The sequence below is a fragment of the Mobula birostris genome, chromosome 15 (assembly GCF_030028105.1).
Source record: "Mobula birostris isolate sMobBir1 chromosome 15, sMobBir1.hap1, whole genome shotgun sequence".
NCBI lineage: Eukaryota > Metazoa > Chordata > Chondrichthyes > Myliobatiformes > Myliobatidae > Mobula > Mobula birostris.
This window is the reverse complement of record NC_092384.1, coordinates 227,355-250,216: the sequence shown is the minus strand read 5'-3', so window position 1 is coordinate 250,216 and position 22,862 is coordinate 227,355.

Sequence of the window (22,862 nt, the reverse complement as noted above, 5' to 3'; positions counted from 1 at the left end):
TGTCTTTGACAATATACAGATAGAATAAGGACAATTAAGAAACTTCATGTTCAAAGTTCAAAGTAAATGTATTATCAAAGTGCACACACTATTGTGCAAAAGCCTTAGGCACGTGTGTATAGCTAGGGCGTGGAAGACGTTTACAGAGTACTTTAGTGATTTTATGTATTGCACAGTACTGCTGCCAGGAAAATAATTCCATTACATCGTGAGTGATGATAAACCTGATTCTGATATGGGTCTCTATTGTGGACTGAGTGTGGGAAGGGGGCAGGAAGAGGAAAAAGGGGAAGAGAGAGGGGAGGGAACGGGAAACCAAAGAGACATTCTCTAATAATCGATAAAGAAATTTAACTGAGAAGGTTATGCACTGCTAAAGTTCAGATATTTCATCAGTAAGATATTTTAGAACATGGGATAGTCAAATTTTACACATTGTCTCAGAGTCAGTATAGTTGGGTCCTATTTCTTTAATATTTGGAGGAATGAGGGTGACCTTGTGAATCTGGGATGAGCTGCCTCCTTGAATAACTATAATCCATGAAGTGTAGGTATACTCACAATGCTGTTATGGAGGAAGTTCTGCGATCCTGACCCAGCAACAGTAAGGGAAGGGTGATGAACTTCTCTTCAGGATGGTGTCTGTCTCGGAAGTCAATGGTGGTGTCCCCATGCGCTTGCTGCCGTTGTCCTTCGATGTGGTAGAGGTGATAGGTTTGGAAGAGGCTGTCTAAGGAGTCTTGTGAGATGCTGCAGTGCATCTTGTAGATAGTACTGACTGCTGCTGCTGTGCATTACGTGAAGTGAGTGAATGGCTCTGGATGAGGTGGCTATCAAGTTGGTTGCTATGAATTGCATGGTTTTGAGCTTCTGGAAGGTTGTTGGAACTGTATTCATCCAGGCAAGTGGAGAATATTCTATCACACTTCTGGCTGAGCCTTGTCGATGATGAAAATACTTTGGGCAAGTTGCTTACCACAGGATCCAAGGCACTGACCTGTGCTGAGGTGATTTTGTGTACGTTGCTACTCCAGTTTATTTATTGATGAAGAGTAATGCCATAGTGCGATAGTAGAGGATTCAATGATGGAATGCCATGGAGGATATTTGGCATCATTGAGATGCTTCTCCAGTGTGTGAGGCCTCCCTCCCATTCCTAGCATCGTTTGCCTAAATGGAATAGATAAAGCGTGTTAGTGGACTTTTCATGTGATTCCTCCAATTTCTTGATAAGTGTGCAGAGATTGTATTGTTGGAACGTGAATCCTGGTGAAAGAATGTAGACTGATATGTGCTTGTGTGGATTTAATCTTATTGTGTGTTTCTGTATGTGTTCCTGTTTTAAGCAGCATTTCTAAAATGCTTAAAATGACACTTAAACCTCTTCTCGTGCCCTTGCAGTGTCTTTACTTCTTGCAGAGTTTCTCTCCTTCTGGGCGTCCTGGCTGTTGCTACTGTCTTCTTGCTGGGAATGTGCAAATAAAGGCTAAAGGCATTGTGGGACTGATGAAAGGACCATCACTGTTTGGCCTAATGAGGCAATCTCAGGTTCAGGGCTGTTCCGAACAGAGGAACTGGCAGATGTCCAAGGGGGCATGACAAATGGAGAAGACGTGAGCCACATGAATATTGCCTCCTCTGTCTCCCGCTACATCTGTAATTGTGTAGAGGGTGGTCAGTGCTTCAGGAACAGTCATCTCAAATCCCAACCAGAAGCCCTGGCTGAATGCAAAGGTGTGCTCCCTTCACGTCAGCTCTTAGAGCAGCTCGGCGAAACCAGCTAGGCATACAGAGGGCAAAGACCACTGACACACACACAAAAAAATCAGGAATCTCCAGCTGGGTATCAAGAGCATTCCTGACAGTGCAAGATAAAAAATAGTGTCAACTATACTCTGAAGCTTTAAATAACTTTTCTGTATGCTTCCAGGCATGTAACAACAGCAGCCAGGAAAGCTACCTCCTCCGAGGTGAGCAGCCACTTTCTGTGACAGCAGCAGACATGAGATGCACTCTGCAGAGAGGCAACCCCCATAAGGTGGCTGGGCAGAGAACATACCGGACTGAGTACTAGGGGAGTGTGCACACCAGCTCACTGATATCTTCATAGACATTTTCAACATTTCACTCATTCAGTCTACTGTCCACACATGTTTCAAATCAGCCACCAGCTCCTTTGTACCAAAGAACCTGACACTTTCACAACTAAATCACTTTTGCCCAGTGGAATCATCATGAAGTGCTTTGAATAGAAACATAGAAAATAGGTGCAGGAGTAGGCCATTTGGCCCTTCGAGCCTGCACCGCCATTCAGTATGACCATGGCTGATCATCCAACTCAGAACCCTGTACCAGCCTTCCCTTCATACCCCCTGATCCCTTTAGCTACAAGGGCCATATCTAACTCCCTCTTAAATATAGCCAATGAACTGGCCTCAACTATTTCCTGTGGCAGAGAATTCCACATTTTCACCACACTCTGTGTGAAGAAGTCGTTCCTAATCTTGGTCCTAAAAGGCTTCCCCTTTATCCTCAAACTGTGACCCCTCGTTCTGGACTTCCCCAACATTGGGAACAATCTTCCTGCATCTAGCCTGTCCAATCCCTTTAGGATTTTATACGTTTCAATAAGATCCCCCCTCAATCTTCTAAATTCCAACGAGTATAAGCCTAGTTCATCCAGTCTTTCATCATATGAAAGTCCTGCCATCCCAGGAATCAATCTGGTGAACCTTCCTTGTACTCCCTCTATGGCAAGGATGTCCTTCCTCAGATTAGGGGACTAAAACTGCACACAATACTCCAGGTGTGGTCTCACCAAGGCCTTATACAACCGCAGTAGTACCTCCCTGCTCCTGTACTCAAATCCTCTTGCTATGAATACCAGCATACCATTTGCCTTTTTCACCACCTGCTGTACCTGCATGCCCACTTTCAATGACTGGTGTATAATGATACCCAGGTCTCGTTGCACCTCCCCTTTTCCTACTCGGCCACCATTCAGATAATCTGTTTTCCTGTTTTTGCTACCAAAGTGGATAACCTCACATTTATCCACATTAAATTGCATCTGTCATGAATTTGCCAACTCACCTAACCTATCCAAGTCACCCTGCATCCTCTTAGCATCCTCTTCACAACTAACACTGCCGCCCAGCTTCGTGTCATCCGCAAACTTGGAGATGCTGCATTTAATTCCTTCATCCAAGTCATTAATATATATTGTAAACAACTCGGGTCCCAGCACTGAGCCTTGCGGTGCCCCACTAGTCACTGCCTGCCATTCTGAAAAGGTCCCGTTTATTCCCACTCTTTGCTTCCTGTCTGCCAACCAATTCTCTATCCACATCAATACCTTTCCCCAATACCGTGTGCTTTAAGTTTGCACACTAATCTCCTGTGTGGGACCTTGTCAAAAGCCTTTTGAAAATCCAAATATACCACATCCACTGGTTCTCCCCTATCCACTCTACTAGTTACATCCTTAAAAAATTCTGTGAGATTCGTCAGACATGATTTTCCTTTCACAAATCCATGCTGACTTTGTCCGATGATTTCACCGCTTTCCAAATGTGCTGTTCTCACATCTTTGATAACTGACTCTAGCATTCTCCCCACCACCAATGTTAGGCTAACCGGTCTATAATTCGCTGGTTTCTCTCTCTCTCCTTTTTTAAAAAGTGGGGTTACATTAGCCACCCTCCAATCCTCAGGAACTAGTCCAGAATCTAACGAGTTATGAAAAATTATCACTAATGCATCCACTATTTCTTGGGCTACTTCCTGAAGCACTCTGGAGTGCAGACCATCTGGCCCTGGGGATGTATCTGCCTTTAATCCCTTCAATTTACCTGACACCACTTCCCTAATAACATGTATTTCCCTCAGTTCCTCCATCTCACTGGACCCTCTGTCCCCTACTATTTCTGGAAGATTATTTATGTCCTCCTTAATGAAGACAGAACCAAAGTAATTATTCAATTGGTCTGCCATGTCCTTGCTCCCCATAATAAATTCACCTGTTTCTGTCTGTAGGGGACCTACATTTGTCTTAACCAATCTTTTTCTTTTCACATATCTATAAAAGCTTTTACAGTCAGTTTTTATGTTCCCTGCCAGTTTTCTCTCATAATCTTTTTTCCCCTTCCTAATTAAGCCCTTCGTCCTTCTCTGCTGGACTCTGAATTTCTCCCAGTCCTCAGGTGAGCCACTTTTTCTGGCTAATTTGTATGCTTCTTCTTTGAAATTGATACTATCCCCAATTTCCCTTGTCAGCCACGGGTGCACTACCTTCCTTGATTTATTCTTTTGCCAAACTGGGATGAACAATTGTTGTAGTTCATCCATGCGATCTTTAAATGCTTGCCATTGCATATCCACCGTCAACCCTTTAAGTATCATTTGCCAGTCTATCTTAGCTAATTCACGTCTCATACCTTCAAAGTTACCCTTCTCTAACTTCAGAACCTTTGTTTCTGAATTAACTATGTCACTCTCCATCTTAATGAAGAATTCCACCATATTATGGTCACTCTTACCCAAAGGGCCTCTCACGATAAGATTGCTACTTAACCCCTCCTCATTGCTCAATACCCAGTCTAGAATAGCCTGCTCTCTAGTTGGTTCCTCGACATGTTGGTTCAAAAAACCATTCCGCATACATTCCAAGAAATCCTCTTCCTCAGCACCCTTACCAATTTGTTTCACCCAATCTATATGTAGATTGAAGTCACCCATTATAACTGCTGTTCCTTTATTGCATGCATTTCTAATTTCCTGTTTAATACCATTCCCAACCTCACTACTACTGTTAGGTGGCCTGTACACAACTCCCACCAGCGTTTTCTGCCCCTTAGTGTTATGCAGCTCTACCCATATCGATTCCACATCCTCCCAGCTAATGTCCTTCCTTTCTATTGCGTTAATCTCCTCTCTAACCAGCAATGCTACTCCACCTGCTTTTCTTTCATGTCTATCCCTCCTGAATATTGAATATCCCTGAACGTTGAGCTCCCATCCTTGGTCACCCTGGAGCCATGTCTCTGTGATCCCAACTATATCATAATCATTAATAACAATCTGCACTTTTAATTCATTCACCTTGTTACAAATGCTCCTTGCATTGCCACACAGAGCCTTCAGGCTCGCTTTTACAACACTCTTAGCCTTAATATGATAATGTTGAAAAGTGGCCCTTTTTGATTTTTGCCCTGGATTTGCCGGCCTGCCACTTTTACTTTTCACCTTACTACTTTTTGCTTCTACCCTCATTTTATACCCCTCTGTCTCTCTGCACTTGTACCCATCCCTCTGTTGTGAACTAACCTCCTCTCTCCTAGTCTCTTTAATTTGATTCCCACCCCCCAACCATTCTAGTGTAAAGTCACCTCAGTAGCCCTCGCAAATCTCCCCGCCAGGATATTGGTCCTCCTAGGATTCAAGTGTAAAGGAATAGCAGGTAAAGGAATGTATCAAAAACCCCATTCCTGTCAGACTGGATACTCAGCAATAAGCAAGCTGAGAGAATCAATCTACGACAGATCCACAACATCTGGCCTGCACATTGAGAAAAAAAGGGCGCGTGTCAAAACACTGCTTCTGGATTTCAGTTTGATATTCACTATTGTCCCATAGATCTTGGTGAACAAGTTCCTCCCACCTTTAAAGAGGGTGAACCCTTGCAAGGCAAAGGCCACTATGGAGCACTGGGGTAAGTCTCTGAAAACTTGTGCCGGCCAACTGGTGTAAGTATTCAAGGGCATTTTCAACCTCTCACTGCTACAGTTGGAAGTTCCCACTTACTTCAAAAAGGCAACAATTATACCAGTGCCTAAGAAGAATAATGTGAGCTGCCTTAATGACAATTGCCCAGTAGCACTCACATCTACAGTGATGAAATGCTTTGAGAGGTTGGTCATGACTAGACTGAACTCCTGCCTCAGCAAGGACCTGGACACATTGCAATTTGCCTATTGTCGCTATAGGTCAATGGCAGATGCAATCTTAATGGCTCTTCACAGGGCTTTAGACCACCTGGACAACACAAGCACCTATGTCAGGATGCTGTTCATTGACTGTAGCTCAGCATTTAATACCATCATTCCCACAATCCTAATTAAGAACTTACAGAACCTGGGCCTCTGAACCTCCCTCTGCAATTGGATCCTCAGGTTCCTAAACAGAAGACCACAGTCTGTGCGGATTGGTGATAACATCTCTTCCTTGCTGTCGATCAACACTGGTGCACCTCAGGGGCATGTGCTTAGCCCACTGCTCTACTCTCTTTACACCATGACTGTGCGGCCAGGCATAGCTCAAATACCATCTGTAAATGTTCTGATGATACAACCATTGTTGGTAGAATCTCACATGGAGATGAGAGGGCGTACAGGAGTGAGATATGCCAACTAGTAGAGTGGTGTCGCAGCAACAACCTGGCACTCAGTGTCAGTAAGACAAAAGAGCTGATGATGGACTTCAGGAAGGGTAAGACGAAGGAACACATATCAATCCTCATAGAGGGATAACAAGTAGAGAGAGTGAGCAGTTTCAAGTTCCTGGGTGTCAAGGTCTCTGAGAACCTAATCTGGTGCTAACATATTGATGCAGCTATAAAGAAGGCAAGACCGAGCCTATACTTCATTAGGGGTTTGAAGAGATTTGGTTTGTCAACAAAACCACTCAAAAACATCTTTAGATGCACCGTGGAGAGCATCCTGACAGGCTGCATCACTGTCTTTTATGTTTGGGGCCCCTGCTCAGGACTGAAAGAAGGTCATAAATTTAGTCAGCTCCTTCTTGGGTACTAGCCTACAAAGTACCCAGGACATCTTCAAGAAGCGGTGTCTCAGAAAGGCAGCCTCCAGCACCCAGGCCATGCCTTTTCTCACTGTTACCATCAGGTAGGAGGGACGGAAGCCTGAAGGCTCACACTCAGCGATTCAAGGACAGCTTCTTCTCCCCTACCATCCGATTCCTGAATGGACACCACCTCACTTTTTAATATATATTATTTATGATTTTTAATCTATTCAATATACATATACTGTTATTTATTTATTTATTTATTCTCTATTATGTATTGCATTGAACTGCTGCTGCTAAGTTAACAAATTTCAGGACACATCTGATTCTGATCCTAGCCTTGAATACCCCATCAACTGGGTCCAAACCTATCTTGTCAAGGACTCTCATCACAAATGCTCTGCAGAGATTTCAACTCTGGATAAAAGATAACAGATATCTAAAATTATGCCTCATAATTTTATAAACTTCATTTGGGTCTCCCTTTAGCCTCCACTGCTCTGAAGAAAAGAACCCAGGTTTGTCTAAACTCTCCTTATACCACATGCCATCTAATCCAGGCAGTATGCTGGTAAAACCCCTTTGCACCTTCTCAAAAGCCTCCATATCCTTCCTGAAATGGGGTGACTGTAATTAAATGCAATACTGCACATGTAGCCTGATCAGAGGTTTATAAAGCTGAAACACATGGTAGCTTCCCCATTCTGGATCTCCGTGCCTTGACTAAGCAGCAACATAACTGGCCTCCTCTACTGCCATGATGAGGCTAAACTCGGGTTGGAGGAGCAACACCTCATATACCGTCTAGGTAGTCTCCAGCCCCTTGGTATGAACATAGAATTCTCCAACTTCCAGTACTTCCCTTCCCCTATCCCTATGTCACTCTGCCCCCTCCCCCAGCTGCCTATCACCTCCTTCATGGTTCTACCTCCTTCTACTACCCATTGTGTTTTCCCCTATTCTTTCCTCACCTTTCCTGACTATCACCTCCCTGCCTCCCTTCCCCCACCCCTTTATCTTTCCCCTTACTGGTTCTTCACCTGGAACCTACCAGCCTTCTCCTTCCCACCCTCCCCCACCTTCTTTATAGGGCCTCTGCCCCTTCCTCCTACAGTCCTGACGAAGGGTTCCAGCCCGAAACGTCGACCGATCTTTTCCACAGATGCTGCCCGACGTGCTGAGTTCCTCCAGCGTGTTGTGAGTGTTGCTTTGACCCCAGCATCTGCAGATTATTTTGTGCCTACATCCACTCTCATCTCTCTTTTATTTGTTAAATAATTGAAAAAGCTTTTACTATCCATTTTCATATTATTTGCTAGCTCGTTTTCATATTTCATCTTTTCCGTCCTAATGATTCTTTTAGTTGCTCTCTGTAGGGTTTTAAATCTTCCCAATCCTCTGTCTTCCCGCTAATTTTTGCTTCGTTATATGTCCTCTCTTTTGCTTTTACATTAGCTTTGATTTCCCTTGTCAGCCATTGTTGTATTATTTTGCCATTTGAGCATTTCTTCATTTTTGGAATACATCTATCCCACACCTTCCTCACTTTCCCAGAAACTCACACCATTGCTATTCTGCTGTCATCCTTGTCAGCAGCTCCTTCCAATTTACTTTGGCCAACTCCTCTGCCATACCATTGTAATTTCCTTTACTCCATTGAAATACTGCTATGTCAGATTTTACTTTCTCCCTATCTAATTTCAAGTTGAACTCAATTGTAAGGGTTCTTTTACCTTAAGTTTCCTAATCACCCCTGGTTCATTACGTAATACCCAATCCAGTATAGCTGATTCCCTAGTAGGCTCAATGACAAGCTGTTCTAAAAAGTTATCTACTAAGCATTCAACAAACTTATTCTCTTGAGATCCATTTCCAACCTGATTTTCCCAATTAACCTTCATGTTGAAATCTCTCAAGACCATCCTAACGTTGCCATTTTGACATGCCTTTTTCTATTTCCTGTAGTAATCTGTAGTCCACATCCCAGCTACTACTGGGAGACCTGTATATAACTGCCACTAGGGTCCTTTTACCCTTGCAGTTTCTTAACTCAACCCACAAGGATTCAAGATCAGTCACAAGTTCCGACTGATTTGATGTCATTCTTTCCCAGCCGAGCCATGCCAGCCCATTTACCTACCTTCCTATCCTTCCGATACAACGTGTAACCTTGGACATTCAGCTCCCAACTACAACTATCCTTCAGCTACAAATCACTGATTGCCACAACATCATACCTGACAATCTGTAATGGATCAACAAGATCATCCATCTTATTTCTTATACTCCATGCATTAAGATATAACACTTTGAGTACTGCATTGGCTACTCCTTTTGATTCTGTATCCCTAATACCCTGATATGCACCCTGCTGGCTGCAATTCTGTCCCATCATCTGTCTGCCTTTCCTGACAGTCTGACTGCGCACTGTCTTTGCTTTTTACTATCGGTGCTATCCTGAGTCCTTTCATTCAGGTTCCCACCCCTCTGCCAAATTGGTTTAAAGCCTCCCCAACATCTCTAACAACCCTGCCCTAGAGAATATTGGCTCCCCTCAGGTTCAGGTGCAACCCGTCACTTTTGAACAGGTCATGCCTCCCCCAGAAGAGACTCTAATGATCCATGAATTTGAAGCCCTGCCCCCGAACCAGCTTTTCAGTCACACATTAATTTACCAAATCATCCTGCTTCTACCTGCCCAGGTGATTTCTGACAAAGGTATGTTTAGTAAGTGGGAGGCCTTCAAAAATTAAATTTTGAAAGTACAGAAATGATTTGTTCCTGTCAGAATCTGGATTTTTGAGAGATGTCGAGGCCTGGTTAAAAAGAAGACAAAGGTACACAGCAGGTACAGGTAGGTAGAACAAATGAGATACTTGAGGAGCATAAGAAATGTAAGAGAGCAATTAAGAAAGAAATCTGGAGGCTAAAAGATGGCAAGGTGAAGGTGAATCACAAGGGCTTCTCCAGATATATTAAGAGAAAAAAGATAGTAAGGTACAAAATTAATCCAGAAGATTAGATTGATCATCTATGCATGGAGCCGAAGGAAATAGGGAAGGCCTTCAATGGATTTTTTGCATCTGTATTTACTTATAAGACCAAACAGTTGATGACAGACTTCAGGAGAGGGAAACCAGAGGTCAATGAACCAGTACTCATTGGAGGATCAGAGGTAGAGAGGGTCAATAACGTTAAATTCCTGGGTGTTGCTATCTCAGATGACCTATCCTGGACTCATCACATAAATATTATCATGAAGAAAGCACGACAGTGCCTCTACTTCCTCAGGAGTCTGCGGAGGTACGGCATGTCATCAAGAGCCTTGGAAAACTATAGATCTGTGGTAGAAAGTGTGCCGACTGGCTGCTATGGGAATTCCAATGCCTTTGAGTGGAAAATCCTACAAAAGGACATGGAATTGGCCCAGTACATCACGGGAAAAATTCTCCCAACTATTGAGAACATCTACATGGAACGTTGCTGTAGAAAAGCAACATCCATCATCAAAGATCCTCCCCACCCATGCCGTGCTCTTTTCTCGCTGCTGCCAACAGGTAGAGGGTTCGGCTGCCTCAGGACTCACTACACAATGTTCAAGAGCAGTTACTACTCCTCAACCGTCAGGCTCCTGAACAAAAGCTACACTCATTTAAGGACTCTGTTACATTGTTACTTCATGCTTGTTATTTATTTCTGTCTGCATTTGCACAGTTTGCTTATAGTTTACTGCCACTGTTCTATAGATTTGCTAAATATGTCTGCAGAAAAGAATCTCTGTGGTGACATGAACGTGCAGTGATAATAACTTTATTTTGAATTTTGAACTTGGGAGATAGACATGGAGTCTATAGAAGTGAGGTACGCAGCAATGAGGTCGTGGGCCATATACATTTACAGAGTAGGAGGTGCTCACTGTTTTGAGGCAAATTGGGCTGGATAAGTTCCCAGGGCCTGATAAGGTCTTTGATTGGTGAGTGCATAACTTTCTAGAGCCCTAGAAGAGGTATTTAAGATGCATGACGTACTGGAGGATGGGGTAATGTTGCTCTGCTGTTTAAGAAAGGCTGTAATCAACAGGGAATTATTATATATCGCATTGTACTGCTGCCATAAAGGCAACAAATTTCACGACATATGCGATGATATTGAACCTGATTCTGATTCTGTTTCTGACATCAGGAGTGGGTAAGTTATTAGAAGATATTCTAAGGGACTGGATATATAAATATTTCGATAGATGGGGACTGATTATGGATAATCAACATTAGTTTTTTGTGTGGTAGGTCTATCTAAACAAGTTTATTGAATAAGTTACCAGGAAAGTTGATGCAAGAGAGGCAGTGGATGCAGTTTACATGGACTTCAGCAAAGGCATTGACAAGGTCCCACATGAGAGGATGGTCAAGAGGGTTCAGTCACTTGGCTTTCAGGATGAGGTTATAAATTACAGTATTCAGCAAATGCTCTTCAAATTACATTGGGAAATGGAAAAGACATGTAAAAAGGGGTTTATCAATATGCAAGCAGATTAGGAAAATCAAGTTGGTGCTACAACCCAAGAGAGGGAATAAATTGTGGAGGCATTAATAATGAATTTTCAAGAATCACTAGATTCTGGAATCATCCCGAAGACTAAAATTGCAAATGTCACTCCATTCTTTAAGAAGGGAGGGAGGCCGAAGAAAAGAAATTATAGGCCAGTTAGCCTGACTTCAGTGGTTGGAAAGATGTTGGAGACTATTATTCAGGGTGATGATGTTTTGGGGTATTTGAAGGTACGTGACAAAATAGGCCAAAATTAGCATGTCTTCCTTCAGGGGAAATCTTGCCTATTAAATCTGTTGGAATTCTTTGAGGAAATAACAGGCAGGATAGACAAAGGAGAGTCAGTGGATGTTGTTTACTTGAATTTTCCAAAGCTTTCGACAAGTTGCTGCACATGATGCTGCTTAACAAGAGCCTGTGGTATTACAGGAAAGATACTAGCGTGGATAGAAGATGAGCTGACTTGTAGGAGGCTAAGAGTGGGAGTAAAGGGGGCCTTTTCTGCTTGGCTGCCAGTGTTCCACAGGGGTCGGTACTGGAACCAAATTTTTTCACGTTATATGTCAAGGATTTAAATGAAGGAATTGATGGCTTTGTGGCCAAATTTGCAGATGATACAAAGGTGGAGGGGCAAGTAGTGCTGAGGAAGCAGGATGTTGATAGAAGGACTTAGAATGAGCAAACAATTGGCAGATTAGATTATGAGAACACTCAGTCCTCTTTTATTGTCATTTAGAAATGCATACATGCATTAAGAAATGATACAATGTTTCTCCGGAGTGATATCACAGAAAACAGGACAAACCAAAGACTAACACTGACAGAATCACATAATTATAACATATAGTTACAGCAGTGCAAAGCAATACCATAATTTGATGAAGAACAGACCATGGGCACAGTAAAAAAAAAGTCTCAAAGTCCCGAGTCGATTGACTCCCGAGTCCCTGATAGCAGGCGGCAAAAGAGAGAAACTCCCTGCCATAAACCTCCGGGCACCGTCAACTTGCTGGTACCTTGGAAGCAGCCGACCACAGCCGACACTGAGTCCGTCCGTCCAAAAACTTCAAGCCTCCGACCAGCCCCTCCGATACAGCCTCCCGAGAGCCATCCTCTGCCAAGCGCCTTCGACCTCTCCCCGGCTGCTGAAACACACGAAGCTGAGGATTTCGGGGCCTTCAGCTCCAGAAATTCTGGTTACCACACAGTAGCAGCAGCAGCGAAGCGGACATTTCAGAAGTTTTCCAGATTTTCCTCCATACTCTCATGTCTGTCTCCATCAAATCATGATTGTGCACAGTCCCCTACTTGACAGATAACAGATATCGTCACCGAAATGGCCGCGCGCGCTGCCGTCACGTCGCCATCTTCTCCCCACTCCCGGGAGATGGAATATAGTGTAGGGAAGTGCATGGTCTTGCACTTTGGTAGAAGGAATAAAGGCATAGGCTACATTCTAAATGGGGAGAAAATTCAAAACTCAGAGGTGAAAAGGGTCTTGGGAGTCCTTGTGCAGGATTCTCTGAAGATTAACGTGCAGGTTGTGTTGGTGTTAAAGAAGTCAAGTGTGATATTAACGTTCATTTTGAGAGACTAAAATACTAAAACAAGGTTGTGATGGTGAGGTTGTATAAGGCATTGGCAGACTGCACTTGGAGTACTGTGAGCAGTTCTGGGCTCCTATCGAAGAAAAGATATGCTGGCATTGGAGAGGGTCCAGACCAGATTCATGCTAATCTTAGGAATAAAAGGATTAATTTATTCAAAGCATTTGATGGTTCTGGGCCTGTACTCGCTGGAGTCTAGAAGTACGGGGTGGAATTTCATTGAAATCTATCGAAATTGATAGAGATAAGGCGGATGTGGAGAGGATGGTTCTTATAGTTTGGGAGTCTCCATATTCTAACTGGACATCCAACTAGTGCAGAGATGAAGAAAAAATTGCCACAGATTGCCATGCAGTCCAAGTCATTGGGTATACTTAAAGTGGAGGTTGATTGTTTCTTGATTCATCAGAGCATCGAGGGTTATGGAGAGAAGGCGGGAGAATGGGTTGAGGGAGATAATGTATCAGCCACGATGGAATGGCAGAGGAGACTTCGTTCCATGACCTAATTATGCTCTTATGTCTTATGATCTTATAGATTGTTGCCTCTGTGACTGGAGCCCTGTGTCTTGGTGTGTTAACAGGATTGATGTTATTATTGTATGTCATCTGTATCAATTATCTGGATGATAATGTGGTAAACTAGATCAGCAAATCTGTAGGTGACAGCAAGATTGAGGTCATAGTGGACGTTGAGGAAGGCTAACAAAACTTGCAGCGGGATCAGTACCATTTGGAAAAATGGGCTGAATAAAAAGGCAGATGAAATTTAATGCTGCACTTTGGGACGACAAACCAGGTTAAGACTTACACAGTCAATTGTAGGGCACAGAGGAGTACAGTAGAATTAAGGAATTTGAGAATACAGATCCATAATTCCTTCAAAGTGGCATCACAAGTAGACAGGGTCACAAAGAGAACTTTTGGCACATTGTAGTCAAACCTAATTTGGACTATTTTATGCAGTTCTGGTCACCTACCTACAAGAAATAAATCAGGAAGATTGAAAGAGAAAATTTACTGGGACATGAGGACCTGCATTATAGAGAAATGTTGAGTAAGTTATAAGTGTATGCCTTAGCGATATGATATGGGGATATGAAATTATGATGAGAATAGATAGAGTAAATGGAAGTAAGTTTTTTCCACTAAGGTTGGGTGAGACTGGAACTATAGTTCATGGGTTAAGGGTGAATGAAGGGTGAAATGTTTAAGAGGAACATAAGGGATAACTTCACTCAGAGGGTGGTGAGAGCATGGAACGTGCTGCCAGCAGAGGTGATGGATGCAGGCTGAATTTCAACATTTAATAGAAATTGGGATAGGTGTATGGATGGAAGGCTTCAATAGGACAAGGCAGCATAATACTTTGGCATAGACTAGATGGGCAGAAGGGACTGTTTCCGTGCTGTAGTGTTCTATGACTTTATGTATTTGACAATAAACTCGACTGACTTTGAGCATGAAAGCAAAATGTGGCAAGATTAGGGAACTATGAATGACAAAAAGATACAGGAATCATATGGAAAACATGCAGTCCTGAAACATCGACTCTTTATTACTTTCTGTAGTTGCAAACTGACCTGCTGAGTTCCTCAAGCTTTGGTGTGCTTTATTCTCTCCTTCCCCCCCCCCCCCGCTTTGTTTGGTGCGTTGGGGGGGGCGGCAACCTTGCCATTTCTGTAGTGTTTGGCTGTTTTATGAGGTTGAGTGCAAGCTCAAAGCTCAACCCAGCACAAGTGCAAGGAGCCAGCTAGATTCGAACCCTGGACTGATGTCTGGTGCAGATGCATTTTGTGTGTGTTACTCCGGATTTCCAGCAGAATCTGCAGAATCCATTATGTTTATGATGCATGTGGAACTGATTTTCCCAGCACTAACAAGAGTTGCAATGTTTTGTGCAGAGCATTTATATTTGCAACAGTTGGAATTATAGTGATTGAAGAATCCATGTGCTCATTCTAATGCTTAATTTGCATTCTTAAGACTAGAGACTACTTTATCCATTTAATCAGTAAGTTTGTACTTGTCTTAATAATAAAAACTTACAGATCATATTGCCAATGAGGAATAATAGCCAATATATTGAAAATTGACAATTATTACACAAAATTAAAAATAATTTAGAAAAAACTGAACTGTAAAATGTTAGTCAATCATATACAGATTTATTTCAAATGATCTGTTCTAAAGTACAGGAACTCTATTAACATATTTATAAGTCGTATCATTTGCGACAATTGTAGCTTCTTTTTCCAGAGGCCAACTTGTTCTAAAAGGTCAAGCGTTCATGAGTGCATTAGGTTAAGTGATTTGACTTTCTTTGTAACAGACTGATCTCCACTCTCTATTAGCAAGACATAACTTGAGGATAAATAATGGTACATTCTCTCATTCTCTTCCAGTTGATCCTCTCATCTGTAGTGTTAACTTTCATCTGCAAAGGTGAATCATTCATAAAGGCTTCTTTTCTGTCTCTTTTAACTTTCAGCATCTCATCTATGTCACTGCTTAGGTTTGGGTTATCATCTCTGATTTTTTGTACTGCCAACACCATATCTTCGGTTTTCACAGTGGGCACAGGGGCAGTGGGAATGCCAGCTATCATCATGGCAAGAGCGAGGATACATGTTCTAGGAGTTTCACTTTGCTTTGCAGGTTCTGCTGCAGCTCCGTAAGCAGGCAAGCCTTGGTGTGATGTGGCCACAGGATGTGATACTTTCAACAGGAAATCCTGTTCTTTGTAATTGGTGGCTTTGTTGATAATGTTCAAGCTGTTGGTGTAAAATTACATGAGGTGCAGATCCCTCATGACTTAGTTCAAAATTCTGTGACCTCCTGCTCAATGACATTGTAGAGTGGTCGGAATAATTCTGATGGTGAAAGTAATCTGCATGATTATTGAGAAAAGTGTTTAATGAATATGTTTCATAAAAGCCTTGAAGATAAATTTCAGGATAATCATCTCCCTGTTGATTCCATTGTTGTTTTGGATATTCCATATTGCCTTGAAGAGAAAAGTAATTAATTAAACAGCAAATTTGTCGGCATAGATAAATAAAGGATGCACTACAGCTAAGACACTGTTGCGTTCTATCTTTACGTGTCCTGTCACTAGTTCTCTGTGTTGTCTTCTGCAATGAGGGGACAAGTTTTACGATTTGGAAGCAGAGGTAGTTCTGAATTAGCATCAATGTGATCACCTATAAAGAGATATGTCTCACAAACACAAGGACAGATTTACTGAGTTTTATATTCAAGTTTTAAATATGTATTCCTAAAATCATGTCTATGTGATAATATAAGACCAGACTTAAAAATTTCCCTGGATGATATTGGCGTCACGAACAGGATCGGATAGAGACCCGCAAGGAAGGGAACGGCAGATTGGGACGCTTCCCGGTCCCTCGGGGACCCTCACGGGGCTAACAGAATTAAGGTGGACCCAAAGAAAAAAGTGAGCGCTTTTTGCGATAATTCGGACTAAGAATTCTGTTGGTTTTGGGGGGTCTCGGGGACTCAGAAGTGTGAAGCAACTGCCGAAATGTCTCTCCGATCCAAAGAATCTGGCAGAATCGGGGATAAAAGGAGGCTCAGAGGATTAATCAAGAACACTGCAGTGGGGGTAAGTACGAATAAAGTAATAATAAGTTAAGTAAGAAAATTCCACGTGGTGTTGGTAAGTCCCTGTGGATACCGCTTCGCACGAAACGAAAGGCTGAACAGGCAGGGAAGGAGAATTAAAAATCCTCGTGAATACCGCCTTAAGAAGTGTAAGGGTCTGCATAGGGGAAGTGTAAAAGGTTCTGTGGATACCGCCCTAAGTAGGGGTCTGCACAGGCAGAACGTAGTAAGAGACAAAGATAGTTTGATAGAGAATTCAGACGCTGGTGAGATAAACCATAAGGCTAGACATAGAAATAGAGTTAGAGAAATAATATTATTAAATAGGCAAGACGGGAGATTCTAAAAATACCATAATAGAAAAAGGGAAAAAGAGAACAACATGACAGAGAAAGGAACAGCAGTAGAAATATTGAGCAGAAAATTCCCGGTGTGTCAAGGTAAGATCGCGGAAATTTCAGAGAAATGGGAAAAAAGAACTAAAGAACTGGTCACGAAGTGGCCAAGAGAAGGAACATTTGATGTAAGCTTATGTGAAGAAATGGGAGCGCTAGTTAAAAATCACAAACCCAAAGATAAATCTAAGAAAAGAGAAGGAAAATGGGAACAAGAAATGGAAGTGTTAAAACTCTTTAGGATGGAGGGAGAAAGATTAAGAAAGATGGGAGGTATATTAATAGTAAGTAAAAAAGACACTGAGAAACGAAACGAGCAGTCTGATAAAGAGAAGGAGAAGCATAACAGGGAGCCGGCTCCGGCTCTATACCCAGACCTGAAAGACGTAGAAAAACCTCCTCCCTATTATGAGAAAGAAACCCTTAAGCAGTGTCCGATGATAACAGGAAGAGTGGATCTAAATGGAGCAATTAAAATCTGGGATACCGAGGAGGAAAGAAAGAATCACAAAAAGGAGCAGGAGGAACTACGGAGAGTAATAGAAGAAGACAGGGCAAAGATAGAACAGGAGAAAAGGGAAATAGAAGAAGAGATCAAAGGGTTACAGGAATTAAAAGCAAAAAGGGATGAACAGAAATCTTTGTTATATGGGCACGGAACTGAACAGGCCAGAGCAGAAGGTAACTTGTCGGGAGAGCAAGAGTTAAGTAGCGAAAGAGAGGGTGCCGGAGAATGTAGGCAGAGGATAGGAGACAGGAGCCTTGAAGGGGAAAAAGAGAGAGTGAAAAGGCAGATATTAGAAACAGAGGGAGAGATTAGGGAATTACAGCACAGACTGAATTTCCAACGAGAGTTTGAGGATTTCGCATGGGCCAAAGCAAATGCTAGCTCAAAGCAGAAAGAAAGAATTCCACCAGGAGGCCAAGGGAGAAAGGAAACCCCGGAAAGAATCATGTGGCAGCCAGTGAAAACGTGCTCAGAAGCAGATGGGGGGTCAGGTGAGGAGGAGAGTCAGGAGATGTGGGAAAGGAAAGGGAGAATGATGCCATTGTTAGTAAAAGGATTGGGACAAGTACAGTATATTCCTTGGGGATCCCAGCACCTGGAAGGGCTGAAAAACACCCTGCCCAGCCTACATGAGGGTGCAGGGAAGTGGATTAGGGCCTTTGAGGAAGAAACCACGGGACGAATGTTGGCTATGGGAGATTTAAAGGCGCTGCTGATAAGGCTGATGGGAACCTCCAAACTGCAAGAGCTGATGGAAGCGGCTGGCATACAGAATGCGGACAGCACACTGATTGACGGGGCCAGATTTGACACAGTGAGGCAGAGGGTATGGGGGGCCCTCAGGGAGCTCTATCCACCCAAAATGTACCCCAAAGCCATGAAAGGGGATCCACTGGGAGACACTGAAAATCCAGCAGCCTATATAGAAAATCAGTTGAAAAGGTGGAGACTGGAAACTGAAGAAGAGGTGGAAGGCAACCCGTTTATGACCTGGATGTTCCGAAATGCTGTTTTGGATGCGATGCCTTCCCAAGTTAAGTCTAAACTTGAGGAAGTGGTTGGACTGATGTCAATGACCCCACAGGAATTCAGGGACCACGTAGCCCATACGGTCAAAAAATATCGAAAAGACAAACGAAAGTTGACTGAGCAGCAAGAAGCAAAGAAAGCTGATACAAATGCAGCTTGGAGAACTTAAAAAGAAGGAAAAAGAAAAAGGCAAGAAGATGCAGCCAGCAATGACCGATTAAGCACAGCCGTTGAAATGAATGAAATGCCATTATATGGAGGGACCGGTCGTGCCGTAAGACAGGGCCCAGAAAACCCCATGCCAATAATAAACGTCTTTGGGGGTGCTTTTCCACAAATGCCCTATCAGGGACAGGATAAATTTAAACAGCAGCCCAGACAGGACTGGAAATCCCAAGGAGGGGGGCAGAGAGGTTATGGGCAGGAAGGACCAGTAAGGAAACAAGGGGGAAGAGAGATGCAGAGAGGGTGCTGGGGATGTAACCAGCCAGGACACATAAGAAGGGACTGTCCACTTAGGCCATGAGCCGTCACATACCAGCGGGAATCAATGAGAGGGGAGCCACAGTCTAGCCAAGGACCAGACCCCGCAGGGACGAATGGACCCGTGAACCCCTATGCAAGACATTAGGGGTGCTCAGAGAACCCAGGTGGGAAGGGACACTACCCAGTGATAACAAGGGAGGCAGAGGAGAAACCCATTGTTCAGGTTGTGTTAGAAGGGCAGCCGACACCAATGATGATAGATACTGGAGCCACGTATACTTGCATACAGCTGCAGTATGCCCTTCACCTTCCCATGTCAGGAAAATTTATTAAGACTGTAGGGTTCTCGGGAAAAACACAGTTGACACAAGGTACAGCTCCAGTGAGATTAAGGACGGGCAGCAAAGGAATAGTTTTGCCGATATTAGTGTCCAAAGGAACTCCGGTGAATTTGCTAGGCAGAGATGCCCTATTAAAACTAGAATTAAAATTAGAATGTACCAGAAGTGGGTTGAGTGTGGAAAGAGTAAATGCTCAATTACTAGTGCGGAAGTCAAGAAAGCTAATGTCTTTTGGATAGGAGACATAGAAGATCAGATCTGGGAAATCTGGGAAAAATGAAAAAAGGGCGTGCAGGCTAATTTGCCCCAGGCCGTAGCGCCCAAATCCAAGTTACATTGCACAGTGATTTTTGACGAAACCCAGAACAGAGAGTTAGAGGAGAGATGGTACAGGGAGGCAGGTAACCGGCAGCACCTAAGAGGAGAAGCTATAATAATTGGGAGACAAGGGGCAGCCCTGCAAGTCAGGTGGAATACTCTCTTGGAGAAATGGTACAGGATACCGGAAGCTGAGTCCCTCATAACGCTGCTGGTAAATGAGGGACATCAGTCTAAAGACCTAGGACCCTTAGTAAAGCACGCTGGAACCGTAGCAGTGTGGAGGAAAATTATGCCACAAGTGTGGGTATCGGGACACAATGACTACTTTAAAATAGAGGTAGATATAGATATGGTAGGAACAGCAAAGGCAGTCGAAGTAACTCCCCAACCACACCTGACGTTATTGGGTAAGGAGGAAGGCCAGCAGAGAGATAACAAGCTGGATAGGTTACCATCTATCCTGTGGTCACAACATGACACGGATGTAGGGAAAATAAGAACAGCCAGTCTGGTAGAAATAAAGCTGAAAAAGGGAGCAGTTCCACCCAGGAGACCACAATATCCCTTGAAACCAGAGGCAGAAGAGGGAATAGCACCAACGATACAGGGGCTACTGGAGGCAGGAGTACTTAGGAGGACAGACAGCCCATGTAATACCCCACTGTTACCTGTCCTTAAAGCGGATAAGTCTAAATGGAGACTGGTGCATGACTTGCGAGCGGTGAATGAGGTAGTGGAGGACTGGCCAGCGGTAGTTCCCAACCCACACACGCTCTTGACTAATGTTCCACCAGAGGCAGACTATTTTTCAGTGATTGATTTGTGTTCGGCTTTTTTTTCAGCGTTCCCCTGGCAAATCAGTGTCAGTACCTATTTGCATTTACATACAGAGACAACCAGAATACCTACACTACAATGCCTCAAGGATTTAAACACTCACCACACGTATTTAATCAAGTGTTAAAGGCGGACCTAGAGGGCATATTGTTGGAAAGTACATTGATATAGTATGTGGATGATTTGTTGATTTGCTCTGAAAGTGAGGGACAGTGTGAACAGGATACCATAACCCTTTTAGAGAGACTGGCGCATGGAGGGCATAAGGTATCTAGAAAGAAGCTGCAATTTTGCAAGCAACAGGTGGAATACCTAGGTAGAGTGATATCCAAGGGAGTGAAGGCGATAACGCCGGATCAAATTGAGGCTATAACTAAAGCTCCCAAGCCCCAGACAGTGAGACAGACGATGACGTTTCTGGGGCTAACAGGATATAGTTCAGATTGGATTGGGGAATATGCTGAAATTGTAACGCCACTAAGGAAAATAATGAAGGAAGCAGGACATACAAGCTTGGGGAGTAATCTACAGTGTGGAAACAGAGAGGTTTTAAAAAGAGCAATGGAGATCCCATACAGCACTGTCAGCAGATTTTAGATCTAATAAAAGCGCTGATGAAACCTAAAGCACTGGCTATAGTAAAATGCCAGGCACATAAAAAAGGAAACGATACAGTAACAAAGGGAAATCAAGCTGCAGGTGAAGCAGCCAGGAAAGCGTCAGGGTGTACATCCGTTGTCAGCGCACCCCAGGTAAGTCTAGAGCAGGAACCTATGGTAGAGGACCTAATTGAAATACAGGGAAAGGCAACTTTGGCAGAACAAACTCTGTGGAGACAAAGGGGGGGGGGGGGGCTAAGCAAATTCCAGAAGGCCTATGGACCATGGAAGATGGCCTACTGGTAGCTCCCACCCCTTTACTGACTATCCTGATCTCAGAAGCACATGGGATGGATCATTGTGCAAGGGGGGAAGTAATAAGGAAAATAAAAAAGGATGGATTTTGGTCCCCTTGTTTACAGGCTTCAGTAGACCATGTGTTGTCACAGTGCGAGGTATGTGTGCAGAATAATAATCGGAAAGGAATTACAACCCCAATAGGTCACATACCCGTACCTGAAGGGCCATTTAAACACCTAGTGATTGACTATGTAGACATGATAAAAACAGTAAGAGGGAAAAGATACATGTTGGTGGTAATCGACAGATTCAGCAGATGGGTAGAGGCAGTACCCTCGAAAGATCAAGGGGCAGGAACAGTGGTGAAATTCCTGACAAACGAAGTGATCCCAAGGTTTGGGATACCGACAGAAATTAGCTCAGACAATGATTCAGCTTTCATTCAAAAAGTGGTCAAGTTAATACTGCAAGCACTGAGAATAAAGCAGAGATTTGGATGTGTGTATCACCCTCAGTCGCAGGGTATGGTGGAAAGAATTAACGGGACCTTAAAAGCCAAACTAAACAAAATCTGTGCAGATACTAAACTCAACTGGGTCGATGCACTACCGTTAGCATTAATGAGTTACCGCATGCAGACTAATCGGATGACGTGTCTAAAACCACATGAAATGCTAACCAGAAGGCCCATGCCAGTGCCCCGGTGGAGAGGACCATATAAAGGGCCTAGTTTAGAACAATTGGAATTGGAATTAAAACAATGCATGCGGCAATTAACTATGATACATAAGTCTATTTATGTACAGGAAAAACAGAAAGCGCCAGAGATTGATCAAGGGGAAGGACCAATCAAGCCAGGCGATCAGGTCTACATGCGAGCATTTCGAAGAAAGTGGAACGAACCCAGAAGGGAAGGGCCCTTTATAGTAACCAAAGCATCACCCACCGCAGTTCAAGTGGAAGGACGCTCCACCTGATATCATCTCAATCACTACACTAGAACAATCCCGCAGGTACAGTCAGTCAGGTGGGCCACCCGAGGTAAGTGGTGAAGAGGGACAAACAGTAGGGGGCAGGCAAGAGCAACAAGAAGCTGACACTGAACTGCAGGAACTTGACCAAGTAATAAGGGGAATTTTTGGTCCTGAGGACAGGCCCGAAGATCCTAAGGATGGGGTTATGGATGGTAGTACTCTTTCAGATAATGGGGACGACTTGGGGGCGACCAGTCCTGCCCCCCGGGATGATACACTCAGATACTCTTGTGCAGATTTGGAGACCATTAATTTGGCAGATGTGGCATGGGACTGTTAGGATCCCACGAAACCTGAGAGAAAGGAGTAAGGGGAGCACAATGATTACCTCCGTACCATGGTACCAGAACATGTGGTACCAATGGGCAAATTATACAGCAGGGATGATGAAGAGACAGAATTGTTATCCATGCTCAAGGGCAAGTCCAGT